Here is a 25,126-nt window from a genome sequence, read left to right as displayed (position 1 = left end):
CACCCTTGGAGATCTTCTAGCCCATAGAGGCAAACCCACGGCCCTTGGCTTTTGTTTCTGTTTTGCTTTTTTTTTGATCTGCACAATTAAAAAAAAAAAAAGCTGCTAACATTTAAACAGGAATCAGAAATATAGCACATAAAAATCTGGATTTCTGGTTTCTCTTGAGAAATCCAAAGATCTGGAAACTGTGGGCTGGCCTTCCTGGAGCTTTTATGGAGTTTTCCATTCCTTACCCGTTCCAAACCCCTCACTGGGGAAACTGAGACTCACATTGGGCAGGAAACGTGATCACAGTCTCATGAACTGCAGTGAGCCTCCTGGTTTCATATCCCAGAGGTGTCTCTTATGAGCTGTGTGACTTGGGCAAGTAATAAAGCCCTCTGGACCTCAGTTTTCTCATCTGTGAAATGGAGGCATAAATTAGGTACTACATATTTAATATTTAGCATGACCCCTTGCATATTTACAAGGGAGATATTCTTTTTTTTCTTTTAAACGGGAATTTATTAGTTTACAAATTTGCAATTCTAAAGCCATCATGAAAATGCCCTAACTAAGGCATCAAGAGGAAAATACTTTCTCTGGGGAAAGGCTGCTGGCATCTGGGGTTCCTCTGTCACATGTGAAGGCACATGACAATGTCTGCTGGTTCTTTTCTCCAAAATGTCTCTGGACTTCTGTGGTCCTTGCTTGTTTCTCCCGGGGCATTTCTATCTCAACTCTCTCTCTCTATGAGCTATATATATATATATACATATTTCATTGATATATCTTCATGCACCATATAGTCCATCCAAAGTATACAATCAGTAGTTCACAATATCATCACGTAGTTGTGTATTCATCACCACGATCATTTTAGAACATTTGTATCACTCCAGAAAAAGAAATAAGAGAAAAGAAAAAACCCATACATCCCATACCCCTTTCTCCTCCCTTTCATTGATCACTAGTATTGCCATCTAACCAATTTTTTTACCCCTTTACCGCCCCCCCATTATTTATTCATTTATTGTCCTTATTTTTGGAGGAGATATTCTTAATATCTCCATTCAGATGGGAAGGTCGCACCAAGGTCTCTGGTGTTGCTTGGCTGCTGGGGGATGTAATTATCTGAATGTTGGACTTGGGCAGAACTTCCTAAAGATTTGTGCACATGGCTGGCTGATGATGTTGCCAGATAGCAGTTCAGATGAGACTATCGACCAAAGTACCACCCTGTGGTCACACTATGTAGCTGGGGCTTCTCCCCAGCAGGGTCTGAGAGAGAGCATTCCAGGACAAAGCAATCCAAAAGAACCAAGAGGAAACTGGACATCCTTTTATGAAGGATGAAGCCACAAAGTATCACTCGCACCATCTCTATTGGCCTAAACAGTTGCAAGCCTGCTCAGATTCAAAGGAATGGGAAACAGATCCCACCTCTCAAAGAATTAAGGGGTCATGTTTTAAAAGCTTCACAATATACATATGTAAACTGTGCTGGTTTGAAAGGATGTATGTACCCTAGAAAAGCCATGTTTTAATCCTTATCCCATTTTGTAAAGGCAGCCGTTTCTTCTAATCCCTATTCAGTATTGCATGTTTGAAACTATAATTAGATCATCCCCCTGGAGATGTGATTTAATCAAGAGTGGTTGCTAAAGTGGATTAGGTGGAGGCGTGTCGCCACCCATTTGGGTGGGTCTTGATTAGTTTACTCGAATCCTATAAAAAAGAGAACATTTTGGAGAAAGAGAGAGATTCGGAGAGAGCAGAATGACATAGCCATGAGAAGCAGGGAGTCTATCAGCCAGCTACCTTTGGAAATGAAGAAGGAAAACGCCTTCTGGGGAGCTTGGTGAAGGGAAACCAGGAGAGAAAGCTAGGAGATGATGCCGTGTTCGCCATATGCCATTCCAGATGAGAGAGAAACCCTGACCCTCTTCGCCATGTGCCTTCTCACTTGAGAGAGAAACCCTGAACTTCATTGGCCTTCTTGAATCAAGGTATCTTTCCCTGGATGTCTCAGATTGGACATTTCTATAGACTTGTTTTAATTGGGACATTTTCTCGGCCTTAGAACTGTAAACTAGCAGCTTATTAAATTCCCCTTTCAAAAAGCCATTCCGTCCCTGGTATATTGCATTCTGGCAGCTAGCAAACTTTAATATAAACTAAAAAATAAGTCTCCTTTGCATCCTGTCCCCTGAGGGCTGAATTACCTTCACTAATAGCACCCAATGCTGACCAGTTTCTTGTGTATCTTCCCAGAGATTGTCCAATCATATATAGGCATGAGAATTATACATTAATATCCATTCTGGTAATATAAAAGCTAACTGTCCCAATTCAGGAACAAAAGGGCTTGGATAACCTCATGAATGAACTACTGACTATCAAACTCTTGCTATTTTCTCTCTGAAATATAATGCAGGAGTCAAAATCCAAGGTTGTGGCATCCTGGCTATCTGAACCCCCATTATCTGAATTCAGAAAAAAATAGGTTGGGATAGCAAGGGATAATCGTATAAATATACACAGAAAGTCTTGGTGCCTTTTCCCCACAAATGTGAGCATACTAGACACACTGTAACGTACCTTGTGTTATTCACTTAATTTATCTTGAAGATCCATCTGTTTTAGCACATTTAGATGGGCCTCATTTCTTGTAAAAGCACAGAGTATTCTATTGTTCAAATGTACCATGATGTGTTTAATCAAATTATCTCCTATTGGCCACTTGTTGTTTTTTTTTCCTCTAGTCTTCTGCTAATCATAAACCATGCTGCAGTGAATAGCTTTTTCCAGAAGTCTTCATGCACTTATTCAAGATTTTCTGTGTAATAATTTCTTCAAGACAGAAGGCTGAGTCAAAGGCAAGGCCTCCCAAGATCATCTCTATTATGCCCTAGCAGGGGCAGCTCAGCTGCACATCCTCTCCCGTGTTCTGTTCCAGCTCTCTCGCCTGTGCGATGAGGATTCCCATGAACCAGCTTTCCCTGCTCATACTGTCACTTCTGGAAACCTGCCTGTTTCCTGGGTAGGAGGTGGCAACTGCTTCCCAACTACTCACAAGATCATACAGAGGTCTGAAATGGTAAAGGGGATGAGGGGACCCAGCAGGAAGACAGATGATGGCATTTGCAAAAGGAGAGTGTGGGGAGCTCCTTTGCCTCCCAATTTTCATCAGCTCCTGCGTCTGTTTCTCTCAACCCCCGGAGTAGTTATTGGAGTGATTCAGGCTGCTACTATTCCCTTTAGGGAAGAGAGCATGCTTCTAGAGGCAGCTCTGCATCCAGCTGGCAGAGTTGGATGTAGAAGTTTCCAAATATGCAAAGGCCAAGGGGAGGAGGCATCATCAGAGACCCCAGTTGCTCCTTCCCCTGTTTTTCAGGTATCATAGGATGCTTCATAACTGCTGAGTTCTACTTCTGTACTGAGTACATCACTGAACCAGGAAACACACCCTAAATTCTTGCCCCCCGCTCTGTGGGTCCTCAACTCCCATTTATTGTACGATTGCCCTTATGTGACCTACTTTTTTTAAAAAAAATTATATTTATACAACATACAAGCACATAGATTCTTAACATACAAACATCCCATACATGGTGCACAATCAATGGCTCAAAATATCACCACATAGTTGTGTGTTCATCACCTTGATCATTTTTTAGAGCATTTGTATCACTTCAGAAAAAGAAAGAACTCATACATTACCCCTCCCTCTCATTGACCACTAATATTTCCATCTATCCAATATATATATATATATTTTAATTTTAACGTTTTCCCCCATTACTTATTTATTTTTAATCCATATGTTTTACTCATCTGTCCATGCCATAGATAAAAGGAGCTTCAGACAAAGATTTTCACAATCACACAGTCACATTATGAAAGCTATATCATTATACAATCATCTTCAAGAAAAATGGCTACTGGAACACAGCTCTACACTTTCAGGCACTTCCCTCTAGCCTAATATACCTTGATCTAAAAAGGAGATATCTATGTAATACGTAAGAATAACCTCCAGAATAACCTCTCGACTCTGTTTGGAATCTCTCAGCCAGACATTCTATTTTGTCTCATTTCACTCTTCCCCCTTTTGGTCGAGGTTTTCTCATTTCCTTGATGCTGAGTCCCAGCTTATTCTAGGATTTCTGTCCCACATTGCCAGGGAGGTTTACACCCTTGGGAGTCATGTCCCATGTAGAGAGGGGGAGGGCAGTGAGTTTGACTGTTGTGTTGGCTGAGAGAGAGAGAGGCCACATCTGAGCAACAAAAGAGGTTCTCTGGGGGTGATTCTTAGGCCTAATTTTAAGTAAGCTTAGCCTAGTCTTTGTTGGGATAAATTTCATGTGAACAGCCCCAAGATTGAGGGCTCAGCCTATTGATTTGGTTGTCCCAACTGCTTTCAAGAACATCAGGAGTTTTCCAACTGTGGAAGTTCAATTTTCCCCCTTTCTCGCCATTCCCGCAAGGGGACTTTGCAAATACTTTTTTATTCACTGTTCAAATCACTGTGGGATTTATTGGGACATCACCCTGGGGTTTATTGGGACATCCCTCTGGACAAACCTACAAAATTTCATGCCCTATTCTGTGTACTTACGGTGTTCAATTAAACTGTGTGACCTACATTTTGATAAGGAGGCGGAAAGGCCCAGTGGGTGCCCTGGTCATTTACCGTTTGCCCTTAGATTCATTTCCCACCCTATCCTGCTGTTCTCAACATCACAGATGGCTGACATCAACTACATTTCCCAGGCTCCCCTATCCACTGGCTTTTTGTTACGTATGGCCATGAGGGGCTCTGCAAACTAGAGAACAGAGCGCAGGGAGAAGTCAGGGTATATCTCCCCCAACCCATCTCTCTCTGCTTCAGGTGGAGTCGCTGACAGTGGCTGTGTCTCCTCTTTTGCTTCAGAAGATCCCCCCTTCCTCTAATGTCCCGGTTCCCACCTGATGGCCTTGGTGCTTGGGGCTCCAGTAACACCATCTCCTCCCTTTATTCCTCCAACCCTGGGTAATAGTGATTCTTTACTGCTGGTAATATCTAGGTTGCTCCACCTTTCCTTGGTTTCCAGCAATTCTAACTCTCCTTTAACTAGGTGCCTTTATTCAATTCCTTCTTTTCAACTCTCTGACATGTCTTTAATTTCCTTTCTTTTTGTTCTTTCTTTTTTGATGTGGCAACATATGTAAAACACAAAATTTTCCATTTCTCACATGGGTTTTGATTTTTATTTCCTGCCTGGACTGGCACAGTGGCTGAGTGCGTAGACCGAGGTCAAAATGCCTGGACTCAAATCTCAGCTCTGCTACTTCCTAGTTGTGAGTCCCTGGGTAAATTACTTAACCTCTCTGTCCTTCAATTTCTTCATCTATTAAGTGGGAATAATAATCCTCACAGGGTTGTTGTGAAGGTTAATTGAATAATTGTTGGAAAGTAACTGGAACTTAGTAAGCACAATTTGGTTGTATGTTGTTGTTTTTTTTTCTCATTTACTCTTCACAACTTTTAAAACTGGCTATTTTATTTATGAAGACATTATGGTTGGTCTGGTTTTATAGATAAGCAAACAGAAGCCCAACAGATAAAGTGACCTTTCTGAGGTCACATAGCTGTAGCAATGGAATTTAAACTAGCTTAGCCTGACTCGTGCTTATTCCCACTCTGCCATGCAGCTAATCCAAATCACATTCTGTTGACAGGCTGGGTACCTTGGCCGGGCTGCTGAAGCACCCATGATGACTGGTGGGCACTGGGTGATTTGGCCCTGTCTGTCATCCAGTCCCTCACCCGGGCCCATCTTTGCAAAGGAAAGCCAACACAGCCAGTAGCCCCTTCCTCAGCCACAAGGAAAGGAAAATCTGTGTTCTGGGAGTGAAAAGGGAGGGGTATAAAATCATTGTCTCACTTGGTCAAAGTGATCATTCGTTGAGCTCTTCTTAAGTGCAGATCTGCACCTGGGGCTTCACATGCCAAGTTACTTAAGATTCTCATGGCTGCAAGTAAAGGAAACCCAACTAAATTACTTAAAGAAAATGCTAATGAATTGGCTCTTGGAACTGGGAAGTCCAGGAGTGGATTTGGCTTCAAGCAATGCCTGATGAGGTCTACAAGTTTCCTTTCCATCATCTTGGCTCCATTTACTTCTGAGAAGCCACTTTATCTAAGAAAGACTTCAAATTCAGATTCTCCCAGTTTAGTGCTGGTCTGCTGGAGGCCGGAGCCCACTCCAGGGACCAATCTTGTTGCCAAGAAGGGAACATCATGATTGGCTGAGGATGGTCACTGCCCTGTCTGTAGCCAAGAAGAGGCTAAGGCTCTGTGACAAGCTCTAACAGATCACCTAGAACAGCCAGCGCCCTCCTAAGGGACCCTGTGCAGACACTATAAAAAGAACAATTAAGTGAATGAATACATGGCTGTTTCCCTATATATGCATTCATTTATTTAATGTGTACTCTTAATTGTCTTCATCTTACAGAGGAAGAGACAGACACAAAGAGGTTGGGTAGGGGGCGCCGCCCACTTTAATAAATGGCCCAACTAGGATTGGAACCTAGGACTGTCTGACTCCAAAAGTGCCTCCTCTACCCATAGTACTTTTCTTCCCTCAAAGACCCTGGAGAGCTCAAGGACATGCATGGGGAAGGGGAAAATCTTGGAAGAACCTGCAGTAAGAGAAAAGATCCTTGCTAAATACAGCAGGACCCTGTATTCAATAGCCCACATCAATTTCCAAGAGGGAAAGGTCCACGCTCTGTCTATGGGCTAGGAGTGAACCGCTACATCTGTGTGAGGGCTCTGCCAAGCCCCCGTGGCTTGGGACCCTGGCCAAGGATCCACCAGCCTGTTTTTCCCCCCGCTGTGGGCATGAGTCAGACCCTGCCCCTCACTCAGGCTTGGAACTGGGCTGTGCTGCTTGCTATTGTGTGTTTTTACATGCAGGAAGTGGTCCTCGTCAAAGCTGGTTTGTCAAACAGCACCCCAGCCACCCTTTCCTGAATGGGAATCCCTTGCCCTGGTCTCACTGTGTTTTTTAGAAATCTCCCTACCTGGCCCTGCCTCCGTCTTGAGTCCCACCTCTTCTGACTCCCCACTATGCCAGCCAGTTCTTACAGGTCACAGCCTGTGGATTTTGAGCATCATTTTGCTCCTTCAACCCAGAAAGTTCTTTCTCTACCTTTTAACCTGGCTGACTCCTACTCATCACTTGGAATTCAGCTCACGGTTTACTTCCTCTATTGACTGCCTGCTGCCCTTCTCCTGATCCAGGGGTTCCTTCTTTGCTGCTTCTTTCTTTGTTTGTTTTTATTTTTTACCCACAGAAATTTATCCTGGGGAAATTGGGGTTAACTCTTTTTTTTTTTAATGCAGTTTTATTGAGATATAGTCACACACCATATATGCCATCAGAAGTATATAAACACTGGCTAACAGTAGCATCATATAGTTGTGCATATAACTCCCTGATCAATTTTAGAACATTTTCATTACTCCAGAAAAAAATAAAGATAAAAAAGCAAACCCAAGTCCTCTCATACCCATTATTCCCATTACTGACCCATAGTGTTGGTGCAGTACATGTTATTGCTGATAAGTGTCAAAATATTGCTTTTAATTAAAGTCCATAGTCTGCAATAGGTACATTTTCCCCATATACCCCACGATTATTAACTCCTTATGATTGAGCTGTACATTTGTTCTAGCTCATGAAATTACTTTTGCATTTGTACAGTTAATCATGGACGTTGATTCGCTGCATTATACATTCCATGTTTTAACCTCCAACGTTCCTTCTGGCTCCCCTTTCAACCACATTCACGCACCATTCAGCACTGCACTGCTAATTATTCTCACGATAATAATGTCATTCTTTATACTGGTATGTTTTCCTCACCAAATCTCAAGATCTTTGAGGATAAGAAGAACTTCGTCTCTGAACACAGATGGTGCTTCATAAACGTTGTTGAATCAATAGATGGATGAATCAAGGTAGCACTAGGACCCATGATGTCCAGCCTCCAAGGGGCAGGGCAGAGATGCAGCCAGGATCTTTGAGCTTCATCAGAAAATCTCTGGATATCAGACAATAGGGGCAGGTTTTCAGGAGTTCAGGTCACTGTCGGCATTTTTCTTTTTTTTAATCCTGAAAAAATAGATTAAGTAAAAAAGAAAAATTTTTAATATATTATGGTAACATATATTCAACTTAAAATTTCCCATTTTAACTACCGATAAAGTCGAATTTACTTCTTAGGTAAAGCCTTGAGTAATTCATAAATTTGCGTGGAATGTTGGAGTCATGGAAGGTGTCTTAGTTTCCTGGATGCTAATGGACTGGGCTTAAACAAGGAGAATTTATTGGCTCACAGCTTTGAGGCTAGGAGAAGGCCAAAATCCAGGCATCAGCAAGGTGATGCTTTCTTCTGGAAGACTCTAATATTGTGGGACTGGCTGCTGGTGATATTTGGTTCTTGGCTTTTCTGTCACATGGCAGGGCACTTTCTTTCTTCTCCGGGTTCTGCTGACTTCCAACTTCTTCCTGTTGACCTTCCCCATACGACCTCCAGCAAGGGGATTATGACCCATCCTTACCCAGCTGACCACAGTTTAACCAAAACAGTATCTTCCAAAGGTCCTATTTATAATGGGTTCACACCTACAGGAATGGATTAAGATTCAGAACATGTTTTTCTGGGATACATAACTCCATACCACCACAAAAGATTACATTAGAGTGTGAGAATCATGGCATATATGAAGTAGAGTGGAAGGATTGAAAAAAGTGACAGTGAGAACTTCTGGTTGTAAATGCCAGAAACCCAACCCCAACTGGCTTAAGGGGTAAAAAAAGGGGGGGGGGATATTTTTGCTTATGTATCTGAAAAATCCATGAATTAGATACTGCGTCAGTTAAAGCTGGATCTAGGGATTCAAACCATTTCATCAAGTGTCGGGTATCTCTCTCTCCTTTACATACTGAGCAATTAATCAATTAACCTGCCACTCTCCTTGGACCTCTCTCTCCCTGCTATTTCCCTCTGAGATGACTTCATTCTCAGTCATCTCTTCCCATGTTCTGGCCAGGTGGCACTAGCACCTCTAGACGCACATCGAGCCAATTGCTGGCACTCTTACCTTTCCCAATGGTTACAGCAAAATTCCTTGGATGGGGTCTCATTGGTCCCGGCAGGGTACGAAGCTGTTGATTGAGCAGGCCTGGAACATGTTGCCATCCTGGAGCCAGGAGGATAGAAAGGCAACTTCAGCCTCACGCAAATGCATGGGGTGGGGATGGAGGAGGTGTGGTTTCCTAAAGGACAACTGGAGTTACTGATAGCAGAAGATGCCGATTGGGTGTTGGGCAAGAGGAAACAACAGATGTCCTTTATAGAAAAAGAAAAGCTGAGTCATAGACTTGTGGATCAGGTTGGAGCTGAAAGTCCCCTACAAAATGGGTACATTCAGCTTTTTATTTGATAGCTCTTGCTTGGTGCCTGCGGAAAGCCCCATCCTGGGGCTGATGTATGAATGCTGGACAGCCGGGGAACCAAGTGAAATGTCCCCCTGGTTTTCTCCCTCCTTCCTCATGCCTTCCCGCTGGAAGATTCTGGGTCACAGCTGCCCACCAGGGGTCTTGTTTATGCTGCTTCCTAGTGAGCTCTGGGCTCCAGCCATCTGCCAGGCTGGCAGTCAGCCACGCCAACCGTGGCCACAGTCCCTCATTCCCTCTGACTCAGAGGCCCATTCAGAATGACATCTGGGGCTCCGTGGGATCTAGAAGCAGGCCAGGGAGCAGGGAGCAGTCCAGTCTGAGGCCGAGGCCCAAGGCCCCCCAAAGGCCTGGAATGCTGTGTCTCTGCTCTTCACCCTTCACCAACCCAGGGAAGACACAGCCTGACTGCCTCTCCAACCACAAAGCTGAGCGTCCTGTTCAGACCTGCTCAAACATGCCTGAGGCCTAGGGCCAGTACATTCTCCCAAGTGGGAGCATAAAGTAAGAGGAAATGAAAGGTTAACCTAAACAAAGCTTTATAGAATGGCCCTTCCTCTCTGTCTTCCCCAACTCATTGCTGAACCAGCCTTGGGGTTCCTGAAGATTCCACGAACCCTCTTTCCATCCCTCCTTCCCTCTTCACTTCTTCTGCTACAGAATGATCTAGCAGAAAGAAAACTTTAAAAATACTACATCCAGAGATTGCAGATTGGTAGCTTATAGCCCAGAACATGTTGTATTGGCCCTCCTACTGTCTAAAAAAATGTGAGTCAATATTTTAATAATTGTGAGTTTTCACATTAAAGTCCATGTGTCCAGATTCTCTAGAAAACTCATAAAATCAGTTAGCAGAGGCTTGCATGTCCACACAGACAGGATGTGGGCAACCAATTGGCCACAAACCCCTTTTGTTCCCTCTACTGAGGCTAAATGCCAGTTGCCATTTTCTTTTATCCTTACGTTTTTGTTTTTATTACTTTAGATACTTTGCCCACATGGCCCCATTAGAAACAGGAAATGAAACACAAAGAGGTTGGCATGTTCAAGGAAACCCAGAGAAAAAAATGTGGCATATACATGCCATGGAATATTATACAGCTGCGAAAAGGAATGGCACATGTGCAGCATAGACGAAACTTGAAGACATTATGTAGAATGAAATAAGCCAGACACAAAAGAACAAACATTGTGCAATCTAACTTATATGAAATAATTTAACATAACCAAATTCACAGAGTCAGAAACTAGAATAACAGTTACCAGGCCCGAAAGTGGGGGTAGGGACCAGGGAGTTTACTATACAGAGCTTTACTTTGTGTTGATGGAAAAGTTTTGGTAATGGATGGTGGTGGGATGGTAGCACAATTTTGTGAGCATGATTAGCAGCGTTGATCATATACTTGAATGTGGTTAAAAGGGGAAATTTTAGGTTTTCTATATGTTACCAGAATAAAAATTAAAACAATAACAACATAGGACTATACCATACAAACAGGGAACCCAAATGTAAACCATTGACTTTAGTCAGTATAGCTAAAGAATAGCTATAATAGTATTTTTTCATTAACTATAGCAGTATTCTTTCATTAACTATAACAAATATACCACACTAATACAAGGTGTTAATAATGGGAGGAATGTATATGGGAACTCTTTATTTTCTGCATGATTTTTCTGTAAACGTACAAATTGTCTAAAAAACAGAGACAGAGAGAGAGAGAGAAGAAAAGAAAAGGAAGTCCAAAGAGAACCTATCATTTTGTGGAGGAAATGAATACTCCTAGATGTTTCTATTATGTTCCTGGCCCTTGAAAGCATTTGGATTTGTAATCCTAACCTAACCAAACACCGCTCATTTTGAAAAAGGCTAATCTAGACCCAGAGGAGTAGAGTCTCTTAGCCAAGGTCACACAGCAAGCCAGTGGAAAGGTATCTACAGCTGCATTTCCTGGATAGAGGGGGCTTTAGGTTGCCTCCATTCACAGACCCTGCTCTTGGCAAAGACTAAGGGCCCAGCTACACAGCTTTCCCTCCTTGCATTGTGCTTGGACCAGGAAGGGGTTCCAGGGGGTCAGATACCACTTCATCAGAGAGAACCTTTCTATTGAATCTTGCTGCTTAAAGAATGTGCTGCCTGGAGAGGGGTCCAGGGTAGCAAGTTCCCTGTTCCTGGAGAGGGACAAGCCAAGGCTGAAGGCCACTGATGAGAAACTTGTAGGGAGGTAGAAAGTAGAAGGTCAGGTTTGAGTTAAGATCGTTGATCAGAGGTTCTCTGGAGGCCTTGGAACTCCTCTAAAATCGCAGAAGTTTATGTTTTTGTGGAGCGCATCTATGACTTTTTAGATTCATGATGAGTCACCTGGCCTTAAAGAAAGGTGATGGGCCAACCGGGTGGGTAGTCCATCAAGAGGAAGGACAGTGCAAAGTTAGGAGCGCCACATTGCCTGTATCCTGGGATTAATTCCCTGACCCATTTACCAGCCATGCAATTCCAACGGCCAATTAACCTTTCTGTCTCTGTTTCTGCATCTGTAAAGCAAGGCTAATATGAGTGCCAACAAAGTTACCTAGTTTGTATTTTTCTTTTTAAGGGTGAAATGAACATAGGGCAGTACTTGACAGGCTATTAGCTATTATTGTTGTTGATAAGATAATAGATTATCTAGTCTAAACAGATTCACACATTTTGAATGTGTGCATAACTGGCAAGGATAAAACGCCTTTGAATTTTTACAGGGGCTATGCTAAATTCCAAGGCCAAGCTCTCTAACGGTGGAGATTTTATCGGCAGCAAGGCAAGGAGGGAAAGCTGCGTAGGTGGGCTTAGAATTTTCTTAGTTCGATGACTGTGAACCAGTAGCTTAATCTTCTTATGGCCTTAGTTTCCACGTGTATAAAATGGGAGGCATTGCAGCTCCGACTTCCTAGAGTTGCTTTGAAGATCAAATAAGACAATCCATTTCAAGTATTTACCCAGTGTTTTGAACATAGTAAGAACCCAACTCCATCATTCTGGGTAAGGACAGGGTAAGACATTCTCTTTCCTGGAGATCTAAAATCACAAGGCACATTACTGCACATGCTGAATCCCAATCGTTACCCCTGTATCTTTCTCTGTCCCTCTCTCTTTCACTTTCTTTTTTTTATTTCTTTCTTCCTTCCTTTATTATATAAATTTTATCGCGACATTGCATATACTTAGTCAAATAACACTCTCCCTTTATTTATTTTATTTTTTAATTTAAAAATTTCCCCATATCCACTAAGCATGCATTCTCCCTTCCCTCCTCCTCTCATCTCTGGTAACCTGTTATCTCCTTCCTTTTTCTGTTCATTTGCTATTTTTATACATTTTTCTTATAAGTGACATTATGTAATATTTGTCCTTATTGTGTCTTGCTTATTTCATTGAGCATAATGGGTTTTCATGGTTCTAACATGTAACAGCATGTCTCAGAACTTCATTCCTTCTTATGGCCCCCTGTATGCTTCTGAACTTTGTTTTTATATATCTAGGCTCCCCTCTTAAGTAATGGACCTTAGAGAAAAAATGGCAGCTGCCTTCAAGAGTGGAGAGAGCATGAATTCAGGAGCCTCAGTTCTAGCATGAGCTCTGCCACTAACTGACAGTCGCATCTCTACAGTGGATCCCAGCATTTCATCTGGATGAAAATGTGGCTACAAATTATTCAGTTGCTCCCCTGAGCCCAGCATTATGTTTACTGTAGCCTGCCTGATCTCATTTAACCTCATGGGAACTTTGTAAAGTAGCTTGTGTTATTATCCCATTTTACAAAGGAGGAAAGTGAGGCTCAAAGAAGTTACTGACCTGACTCCAGATCACAGGGCTAAGGGATGAAGCTAGTTTTGGACCCATGTATTTCACTTCTAAGCTACACTGGTTCAACACCATATTTCTTTTTTTTTTTTTTTTTGGTGGGGGGAGCTTATGTTTTTTAAAAAATATTTTTGTTGAGAAATATCCACACATGTACAGTCCTACCATACTATACAATCAGTGACTCAAAATATCATCACATGGCTGTGTATTCTTCACTATGATCATTTTTAGAACATTTGCATCACTCAAGAAAAAGAAATAAAAAGAAAAAAATGCATAAATCCCATGCCCCTTACCCCTTCCTCTCATTGACCCAGAGTATTTCAGTCTACTTGATTTTTACCCATTGTCTTCCCCCTATTATTTATTTATTATTATATATTTTTACTCATCTGTCCATACCTTGGATAAAAGGAGTGCCAGATACAAGGTTTTCACAATCACGCAGTCACAATGTGAAAATTATGTTCTTATACAGTCTTCTTCAAGAATTAAGGCGATTGGAACACAATTCAACAGTTGCAGGTACTTCCCTCCAGCCACCCTAATACATTGTAAACTAAAAAGGGATACCTATATAATATGTAAGAATAACCTCCAGGATAACTCTTGACTCTAAAATCTCTCAGCCACTGAGACTATTTTGTGTCATTTCTCTCTTCCCCTTTTTGGTCAAGAAGTCGTTCTCAGTTCTTAATGCTCATTCCCAGGAGTCTTGTCCCACATTGCCAGGAAATTTATATCCCTGGGAGTCATGTCCCATATAGGAAAGAGGGCAGTGAATTCACCTGCCAAGTTGGCTTAGAGAGAGGCCACATCTGAGCAACAAAAGAGGCTCTCTGGGGGGGTATATAAACTTCATAGGGCAATGAGCCCCAAGACTGAGGGCTCAGCCTATTGAATTGGCTGAGATTTTATTTTGTCTCATTTCTTTCTTCTCCCTTTTGGTCAAGAAGCCTTTCTCAACCCTTTGTTGCTTGTGAGAATATCAGGAATTCAGGAATATTAGGAATTCCCCAGATGTGGAAGTTTAATATTTCCTCCTTTCTCCCCAGGCTCCCAAAGAGAATTTGAAAATGCATTTTTATCTTCTTCCCAGATTACTCTGGGATATATTAGGGCATCACATTAACCTGTAGAAACAGACAAGCTCTAACACTCTATTCAAGATTCTATGCAATTATGGTGTTCAGATAAAATGACATATGTCAAATTAGATAACATGCTACCAAATATAAATTTTACACCAAATAAACATCTCTCCCTTTGATCTCACACAGAGGTTGAAGTTTGAAAACATCGGCTATATCATCCTTTACCCAGTATTCTGATTTACTTTCTTCGTATCCAGATCAGCTTCATTCATATCTCTGATCACTTTTTCAGCTTTTTAAACAGTTGTTGAATGGGGTAATAGCTTTAGTGGTCTAACTCAGGTGTCACATAAATACCCAATGTTTCAGGGAATGACCAAGTTATACACAAATAGCTCAGTATCTCAGAATTTAGAAATATCGGTCACAACTCTTGAAAATATGTGACTGCTGTAAGAGCTTACAATCTAGGACTCTTTACAATAGACCCCAACCTGTATAACCCACGTTCTCAAATCTCGACTTAATTCTCTGAGTTTATATTTTCTAGTTAGTTAGTCCATATGAGTGAGATAATATTTGTTTTTTTGTTTCTGCCATTTCGTTCAACATACTGTCCTTAAGCTTCATTCACCTAGTTGCATGCCTCACAACTTCATTCCCTGCAGCCACTCAGTAGTCTGTGGTATGTATACACCATATTCCCCCTTCCATTCCTCAGTTGTTGTACCCTTAGGCCACCTCCATCCATTGTGAATCTTGAACGCTGCCTCCATTAACACCAGTATGCTAATGTCCATTTGTGTCCTTACACTCAATTCCTCCAGGTATATACTGAGAAACAGGGTGGCGGGATCATATGGCAACCCCACTCCTAGCCTCCTGTGGAACCTGCCTGCCAGAGGGCTGTATCTCTCAGCTTCCCTACCAACAGTGAATAGGTACATTTCTTCCTTCACATTTTCTCTAGCACTTGTTTCTCTGTTCATTTTTAACCAATTTTATTTGCACATCATACAATCCAACCTAAGTAAATAGAGATTCCTTCATGACCATAATCCATATGAAGATATTTCCTTTTTTTCCACATAGAATTCATATCCCTTCCCCATGCCACTCACCCTGCTTGTTGACATTTAGTTTGGGCATAATGCCTTAATTACATTCATTGGCAGCATATTATAATGTTATTGATGACTATAGACACTAGCTTGCTGTTCTAGTTTGCTAGCTGCCAGAACACAATATACCAGAAATGGAGTGGCTTTTAAAAGGGGGAATATATTTATATTTATTTTTATTTTTTATAACATTTGTTCCCCCTATTATTTATTTATTTTTAATCCATATTTTTTACTCATCTGTCAATATCATAGATAAAAGGGGCATCAGACACAAGTTTTTCACAGTCATATAGTCACATTGCAAAAGCTATATCATTATATGTTCATCTTCAAGAAACATGGCTACTGGAACACAGCTCTATACTTTCAGGCACTTCCCTCTAGCCTCTCTAATATACCTTAAACTAAAAAGGAGATATTTGTAAAATGCATAAGAATAACCTCCAGGATAACCTCTCTACTCTAATTGAAATCTCTCAACCACTGACACTTTATTTTGTCTCATTTCTCTCTTCCCCCTTTCGGTTGAGAAGGTTTTCTCAATCCCTTGATGCTGAGTCCCAGCTCATTCTAGGATTTCTGTCCCACACTGCCAGGGAGGTCCATATTCCTGGGAGTCATGTCCAACATAGAGAGGGGGAGAGCAATGAATTTGCTTGTTGTGTAGGCTGAGATAGAGATAGGACACATCTGAGCAACAAAAGAGGTTCTCTGGAGGTGACTCTTAGGCCTAATTTTAAGTAGACTTAGTCAACAATTTGTGGCAATAAGTTTCATATGAACAAACCCCAAGATTGAGGGCTCGGCCTATTGATTTGGTTGTCCCCACTGCTTGCGAGAATATCAGAGATTCTCCAGGTGGGGAACTTGAATTTTCCTAAAAGGGAGAATTTATTAAGTTGCAAGTTTACAGTTCTAAGGCCATAAAAATGTCCCAATTAAAGCAAGTCTATAAAAATGTCTAAATTAAGGCACCAAGAAGAGATTACTTTCACCTCAAAAAAGGCCAATGAAGTTCAGGGTTTCTCTCTTAGGTAGAAAGGTACATGGTGAAGTTTGCTAGCTTTCTCTAGCCTTTGATCTTGAGGCTTGTTCCTGTGAAGCTTATGTTAGTAGTGGAGAAGCTTGGCCTACCTACGGGTATGTCTAAGAGTTACTTCTGGAGGACCTCTTTTGTTGCTCGGATGTGGCCTCACTCTCTCTAAACCCAACTCTGCAAGTGAAATCATTGCCTTCCTCCCTATGTGGGACATGACAGCTAGGGGTGAAAGTCTCCCCAGCAGTGTGGGGGATGACTTCCATTGATGAGTCTAGTCCTGGCACCATAGGATCAACAATGCCATCTTGATCAAAAGGGGGAAAAGAAGTGCAGCAAATAAGGTATCAGTGGCTGAGAGAGTTCAAAAAGAGTTGACAGGGTGGGCAACAGTGGCTCAGTGGCAGAGTTCTCACCTGCCATGCTGGAGACCTGGGTTCAATTTCCGGTCCCTGCCCATGTATATATAAAAAAAAAGAGTTGACCTCCAGGTTGCTCTGGAGGTCACTGTTATGCAAACTTCAGTTAGACATTGCTACCTATTATAACTTGCCAAACCCCAAACGAAACCATTGCAGCCAATCCTAAAGAACACCTAGGACAATATATAAGATTCTACAAAGGTTTCATGTACTAGGGTAACTTTCCAGAGACCTACACCTCCAGATGGGTGCCTGGACCAGATAAGTCCTGAAATGCAGAGGAGCCAGCCTTTCTAGAACATCAACTAGTTCCATTCCCCTATCCCATATTATTGACAGAACTTTCCAACATGAAAAAGTTAGAATGGGCATAGCACAAATGCCCTTAAAGATTGGGAGAAAGATAAAAGGAGAAGTTAGAATTATACAGAGAAGGTAGGGTTTAACAAATGAGTACGATTGCTTAATTATTATCTTGATATTTCTTTTAGTCTCCAGTATTTTAGAGTAACTAGAAGTAAAAACCTAAAATTATGAAATTGTAACTCATACCAAACTCTGAAATCTGCTCTACAACTAATTTTTGTGCTGTGCTTTGAAATTTATTGCTTTTTTGTATATATGTTATTTTTCACAAAAAAAAGAAAAGAAAAGTTGATTGTGATGATAAAAAAAAAGATTTATTCCTTCCAGCCTCCAGTGTTCTGGAGCAGCTAGAAGGAAAAATCAGAGATGATGGTATGGTAGCCCATGGTAAACTCTGGGATCTCTCCTGTAACTACTTGTTGAAGAGTTCTTTGAAAACCATTGCTTTTTTCTTTCTTTGCTTTATATATATGTTATATTTTACAAAAGAACAAGTTAAAAGAAAGCTCAATAGCAAAAAAACAAAATACAATTTGGAAATGGTAAAAGATATAAAGGGGAATTTCATTAAAGAATACATCCAGACGGCAAATAAGAACACAAAAAGATAATCAACATCATTAGCCATTAGGGAAATGCAAATTAAAACCATAATGAGAGAGTTCTACAAACCTATCAGAATAGCCAAAACACAAAAACAAAAACCAACCAAACAAACAAACAGAAAGACAAAAGTGACCACATCAAATGCTGACAAATATAGGGAGAAACTGGATCACTTATACATTGGCTGGTGGGAATGCAAATGAAGCAGACCTTCTGGAAAACAGTTTGGCAGGTTCTTAAAAAAAAACCTAAACATGCAATTATCAGACAAGTTAGGAATTGCACTCCTGGGAAGTTATCCCAAAGAAATAAGAACTTATGCTTGCATAAATACCTGCATTTGACGGTTCATAGCAACTTTATTTGTATTAGCTAAAAACTGGAATCAGTCCAGATGTCTTTCAACTTGTAAATGGCTAAAGAAACTGTGGTATATCCATATCATGGAATACTACTCTGTGATAAAAGGGAAAAAGCCTCTGACACATGCAACAACTTGGATAAATTGCCAGGGAATCATGTTTAGTGAAAAAAATCAAATCCCAAAAGGTTTCATACAATATGATTCCATTTATATAAATTTTTTTAAACTGTCAACATTTTAGAAAAGAAGGACAGATTAGTGGTTGCCAGGAATTAGGAATGAAGGGTGATGACACAAGAGAGAGGCGGCTGTGATTATCAAAGGGCAATATAAGCAATCCTTGTGGTGATGGAATGTTATATATCTTGACCGCAGTGATAGATGCAGTAATTTACACAGGTGATAAAATTGTGTAGAACTTAATACATACATAAACAAGTACCCAGCAAACATGGAATCCCAGCAAAACTGGGAAAATCTAAATAAAATGAGTGGATTGTATCAATGTCAAAATCCTGGTTGTGTATTGTATTATGATTTTGTAACATGTTGCCATTAGAAGAAACTGGGCACAGTGAGTGAGGGATCTTTCTGTATTATTTCTTTCAACCAAAGGTGAATATACAATGATAGCTGTGCTAATTTGAAGCTATGTACTCCAGAAAAGCCATGTTCTTTTTCCTGATCCAATCTTGTGGGAGCAGACCTTTTGCTTAGGGTGGAAATCTTTCGATTAGATTCCTTCCATGGAGATGTGACACACCCAATTGTGGGTGTGGTCTTTTGAGTTGATTGCGATGTGACTCCACCCACTCAAGGTGGGTCTTAATTAGTTTCCTAGAGTCCTTTAAAAGGGGAAACATTTTGGAGAAACCTCGGCTGCAGACACTTGGAGAACAGCTGCTTCAGAGCCAAAAAAGAGACCCAGACGTTTGGAGATGCAGAAAGAAAACATTCCCAGAGAAGCTGTTTGAAACCAGAAGCCAATGGATCAGCAGATGCATGTGCCCTCCAGGTTGACAGAGGTGTACCTTTCTGGAGTCAAGGGGTCTTTCCCTGGATGCCTTAGTTTGGACAGTTTTACGATTTTCAAAATGTAAACTTGTAACTTAATAAATTCCCTTTCTAAAAACCATTCCATTTCTGGTATATTGCATTCTGGCAGCATTAACAAACCAATATAATATCAATAAAAGTTTCCATTGATAAAATCAAGCAAATGTTTCTCCTCCTTTTAGCCCTGCTCTTTAACTTTGCAATATTTTTACACCATCTTTAGAATATTTATATGGAATGCAATGCTCAGAGAAGTAATCCATTTGCCTGAGGACGCACATTATTATTAAGTGTAAGCTCCACATTTCCTCCTGTTGAGGTCTTCTGCCCTGACCCCTAAACCACTGACAGACTGTTCTGCCCACCTGGCTCTAATTTAATGCTGTTAGCCCTCGCTAACTTGTCTTGATTTGTCTGTGTTTTATTTTTTCAACTAACTCCTGGAAGGCCTTTGTTCCCCCAAAGCACTCTGCACAGTATCCAAGTACTCTGGAAACATTTGGGATGGAGGCTGAAGTTTCCAGATCAGTGCACAAGCTGGCCCTGCCTGCCCTTGAACCTCATGCCTCCCTCTAACTCCTTGAAGTCACACCAGTTTTCCTTCCATCCTTCCTGCCAAATGCCTTCCCTCCACGGGGACTACGCATGCTTCCTCTGGCAGGAAAATACCCTCTGTCCCCCTTGCTTTATTAACTCCAAGTCATCCTTCAAAGTCCAGTTCAAGGGTCATTTCCTTGGCCAGGGATGTTAATATGCCTTATAGGCCTTCAACATCCCCTGTAGTTTCCCTTTATGGCACTTCTCAAAATTATAGTTAAGTGATTTATGCATATGCATTAATTTGTTTATTGACTATCTTCCTCACTAGACTGTAGGTTCTCTGAGACCAGGGACTGTCCCTCATATGCTTACCGCTGTATCTCAAGTGTTTAGCTTGGTGCTTGCCACCTAGGAGGGGCTCAGTAAATACTTGGTGATTAGGATAATTTGTGGGAAGGGAAATGCCTGGACTAGAAGAACTGAGGTTATGAAATGCACTGGGGAAAGAGGACAATAGCTGCATCCAAGAGCCTTATAAAGAGATGGGAAGAAGGCTTCCTTTCCATTCTACCCTTCTGAATGGTCTGAATTCTTTACTGTGTGCAGGTATTAGTTTTGCTAAATATTTTAAACAGGGCTTAAAAAGAGAGAGAGAGAAAGAGAGAGAGAGAGAGAGAAGGAATCAGGAGACCTGTTTGTTTGTAAGAAGGAGGCTTTGAGTTTAGATCTTTGCCTTGGTTATATGTACTCATCCCCCCGGTTCTCACTATTGCTTGGGAAAGCGACTTCAGAAGTCCAGTGGTCCATCACCCCAGCAGGGGAGGTTCTGCCAGGTGCTCACATTGCCAAGTAGGAAGCTCACTCTCTCCCAAACAAAGCCCCATGGGAAAGTACTTGCCATCTTACTTTTTCCTTATGCTTAAACACGTCACAATAGCCTGACCCTACCTAGACACTGTCCTTCTGAGCTCGTCATGGGTGCCAGTTGACACTCTGGTCACTGGAAGTCCCTGATTATCTAGGAAGGAAGGGAGGAGGGAGGAAAAGAGGAGGAAAGAAGGAAGAAAGAAAACCTTTTGCTTTACTCCAGCTTTGTGCTTAGTGGCAGGAGTTGCTGCTCATTCCCTGCTGTTTTACCTTGGCTCCCTCTCCTAAGAGTTGGTGAGGAGCTCTCCAGCCTTGTTGACTCATATTTCTGTTTCTGAACTGCTGTTAAGGGAGAGGGCTTTGCAGGATTTACCCCAACTCTTGGAACAATTTTTTCTATTGCTTCTGTCCTTTTTCAGACTCCCCATGAGCTCACCTGCCCAGAGCCCACTCTGGCTGTATCGAGGAAGTCAGGTCACGCCTAACAATCCTCTTAGACCATCTGGGGAAAAGGGGAAAGGACCTTGGTGAGAAATGAACTAGAAATAGCAGTAATTGGTGAGGGGACAAAAAGATACTAGCAGAGGCTACAACTGCTTTTGTAACTCAGCTGTACCTAAGGGAGGGGCCATGTCCTCTCTGAACAAGGTCAGGAACAAAGTAGAGAGGGAGGGAGGGAAGGAGAAAGGGAGAGGAGAAAGGAAGAGAGATTAAAGAATGGAAACAAATGAATTGCCAGATATGAAGCACCATGCATGTTACTTCATATGCATGTTATTTCATATGCATTGTCATTAATTCCTCATAACTATCTTGAGGATGGAAATTGTTATTCCACATAGGAGATGGAAAAACTGAGGCCCAGGGAGGAGCAGAGGAAATAAGTGAAGGAGCCAGGATGTAATCTCAGGGCTGCCTCCCAGAGTCCTGGCCTTCTCTCTGACGGCTGGTCCGCGGCCCCATCATCTCGATAGTCTGACCAGCCTAGTTTTCCCCAGCATTGCCCGTCATTATGGATTCTTTTGCCCATACACTCAAATGATCAATTCCTTATACAAAGAAGCAAGGAGGCTTGGAGACCCTTGAGAATGTGCTTTGCGTGGACAGATGGGTTGCTTGGTTTGTGGCTACTCTCTTCTTAGAAGAGTTTTAGGTTAGCCCTTGTGCTGGATCAAGTCTTCGAGCTTCATTTTCTTTATCATGTATGGAATTTTATACTATTCCAAGTAGCGCCATGCTTTCTTTCCTTTTGGCCCTTCATTCAAGAAAGGCCAGTGAAGTTCAGGGTTTTTCTCTCAGCTGGAAGGCTATGTGGCAAAGTCTCTCAGCTTTCTTTCCCAGCTTCTTATTTCATGGAGCTCCCAAGGGGGCATTCTCCTTCATCTCCGGAAGTCACTGGCCGGTGGACTCTGCGATTCTCACGGCCTCGTGGCTCTGCTCAGCACTGCCGTGGCTTTCTCGTGGCTCTAAAAGGGCTTTTGCCCACTGTTTAATTGGGTTGTTAGTCTTTTTTGTTGTTAGATTGTTACATATTCTGGATGTGTAACCCTAATCAAATACATGGCTTCTGAATATTTTCCCCCAGTCTGGAGGCTATTTTTCACTTTGCAGGAAATGTCCTTTGATGTATAAGCCAGCGTTTTTACCAAACAAAGATTCTTATGGGACAGTGATGAAATAAGATTAGTACTAGGTTTATGGCAAGTGAGCAGTTAAAAGAGTGAGTTTTGGCTTAAGACTGAATTGGGACTGGGTCTTCATCTTTTGGTGAGCATCAGTTTACCTGTGGAGATTTTTCAACACATCCCACAGCTACACCCTGAGAGATCCTGAGTTGGGAACTTTAGGTTGGGTGTTTTTTAGGAGGAGAATTGTACATGGGCTTGGAATCCAACCTGCGTCTCTGCATGTTTAGGTTGGTCTTAAACGCCACATTTTTTCAAGCTTAGCCAGGGACCAAAACCACAGCGTTCTCACTTTGAATCTTGGCTCTAGCACCTTCCATCTGGATGACCATAGACCAGTTATTTTAACTCTCCGAGGCTGTTTCTTCACGTCTAAAGTTATCACAAAGATGAAATTATATTAACACTTGAGAAATGCTTATTAACACTGTCTCTGGCATATAGTAAACGTCTCAGATGTGGTAGCTATTTTTTTTAAAAATCATTTTAGCTAACAATGACAAATTCTTCAAGTAAGGGAGGCAATGGTAATGACTTATTCTGGGAATCCTGACTTAATATTGCAGGCTGCCAAATGGTTTTTAAACCAGGAGCCAGATAGAATAGAGATATTTTGAAATTAATTTCCTATTCTTCACTTCTCAGATTTTTTCTTTCGTGAACATAACAGCACTTTGCCCTTTGGGGAATGAAACAGTAAGTTCATTCCTTCTACAAGTCTTTATTGAGTTCTATAGAGCATTAGGGACATTTTTAGGTGCGAGGGGACAGAGGGGAGCAAGACAGAAAAGGCCTCTGGCCCCATGGAGCTGATACTCTAGGAAGGGAAAGAGACAACAAATAAGTATGTATGCAATTAAATGAGACTAATCATTACAGATAGTGGTGAGTGCTGAAAATAAGATAAATAATGATAGAAAGGAGTGGGTTACAGGGAGCAGAGCTATTATTTTAGTAAAACGATTGACGTTTCTCTTTTAACCCAAAATACCTAAATCTGGAGAAATTATCATATCCTCTTCAAAGTAGTCATTTTGAGCTGCTCAGATATTGGTATTACTCATTATGATTTTCCTTCTCTTGGAATATATTTTAGAGACCGAAGCAGATGTTTTTGAATATTTTTTATGGGATTCAATATTTAACCACTAAAAGATAAATATCCTTATGGAAAGTTTTTATCACGCAGAAAAATAGAAAGGAGAAAAATTAAAAGGATTTCTATTTCTATCATTCAAACATAACCTTCATTACTATTTTAGAGTATTTATTTTCAGGATTTTCCATGCATAGTTCCCCCCCCTCCCTTTTAAACATTGTTGTGGTCATACTTTTGATCCTTTTAGCTTTAGTATCATAAACAGTTCCCATATTAGTGCAAATTTTCATAAACATTTTTAAACGTTACATAATATACCATTGAGCAGCTATACTATAATTTATTTGCCAGTCACTACTGGTAGAGATTAAGTTGTTTCTATTTGTTTTTTTCCTTTAATAAAGTATGTTGTGAAACACATTTTTCAACATAAAGGTTTTTTTCAATTAATTCCCTAGAGCTAGAATTGAAAAAATAAGGGATGTATTATCAAATTGCTTTTCAAAAGGAAAGTATCAAATTGTAGAGGCTTGAATAACTCAGCATTCTCTCATTTTACCTTGACATATATTTAGCATTTTTTTTTAATAATCTATACAAGCTTGCTAGGGAAGGCACAATTGTCTTATTTTTGCTTTAATTAACATTCATCCTCCATCATTTAATAGATATGATGTCACCTTGAACAAACTAGTTTATGGTTCTAAGGTATGGAGTCTGACAGAGCAGATGTAGGATCCCAGTTCAGCTAGTACCAGCTGTGTGTCCTCGGGCAAGTCACTTCACTTCTCTTAGCCTCAGTTTTCTCATTTGTAAAATGAATAAGACCAAACTCAAATGTTGCTGTGAGACTCTGTTTGTAAAGCACCAAGCAAATAATCAGCATCATAGTCACAGAGCCCAACATGACCAAAAGGCAGTAAGGCTATGGCCTCGCCTTCTATTTGTGGCTTTAAAATGTCAGCTCTCCTAATGTCCCACCCTTCAAATCTACAACTTCCAGATTTGGATTTGGAGAAGCATTGATTCCCCTCAGCTTTAGAATTCATGCCTCGAGCTCCCTGTGGGCTGGGCTTCAGAAAGTGGGGAGCTGTACAAATTAGAAATTAGTTGTAACTCAGGCATGCGAAACTCTGTCCTAAATCCCCTCGGCAGCGGAAAAGGGCTAAGTGGAGTGGTTACCACCCTGGTCTCCCAGGGCCTCAGACACTGCCTGGAAGGATGCAGATGAGTCCTGGAGGCAGCCCAGCCACAGCCCTGGCTTCACTGTGGGCACTGGGTCCTCCTAGGTGGGCTCATTTTGGTGCAAGCTGCCTGACATCTCTCATCAGAGGGAAAATGAGAAGGGCTGCTTAGTTGGAAATCCCTCTTCCATATTCATGTCAGGATGAAGCAGATGTGTTGATCCCCTTTTAAGTCCATAGGTCTCTTCAGCTGTAATTACCTTTTCCTAAATTCAAGCACAGACTTCGGTGGGGGTGAGGAGAGGATATGAATGTATAATGTGATTCAAAAAAAAAAAAAAC

The 25,126-nt window shown here is 41.3% G+C and overlaps 1 long non-coding RNA gene across 1 annotated transcript; it reads right to left on the bottom strand.

The window, feature by feature from the left end:
• Positions 1-201: 201 nt before the first annotated feature.
• On the bottom strand, positions 202-9,279 carry LOC143664565 (uncharacterized). The gene is made up of 3 exons (XR_013166516.1): positions 9,143-9,279; positions 7,902-8,150; positions 202-403 (listed from the first exon to the last, which is right to left on the bottom strand). It is a non-coding gene; the product is annotated as an uncharacterized LOC143664565 (long non-coding RNA).
• Positions 9,280-25,126: the final 15,847 nt, after the last annotated feature.

This window comes from Tamandua tetradactyla, chromosome 20 (genome assembly GCF_023851605.1).
Source record: "Tamandua tetradactyla isolate mTamTet1 chromosome 20, mTamTet1.pri, whole genome shotgun sequence".
Classification (NCBI taxonomy): domain Eukaryota; kingdom Metazoa; phylum Chordata; class Mammalia; order Pilosa; family Myrmecophagidae; genus Tamandua; species Tamandua tetradactyla.
The sequence above is the reverse complement of the archived record's forward strand: the minus strand, read 5'-3'. Positions and strand labels throughout refer to the sequence as shown.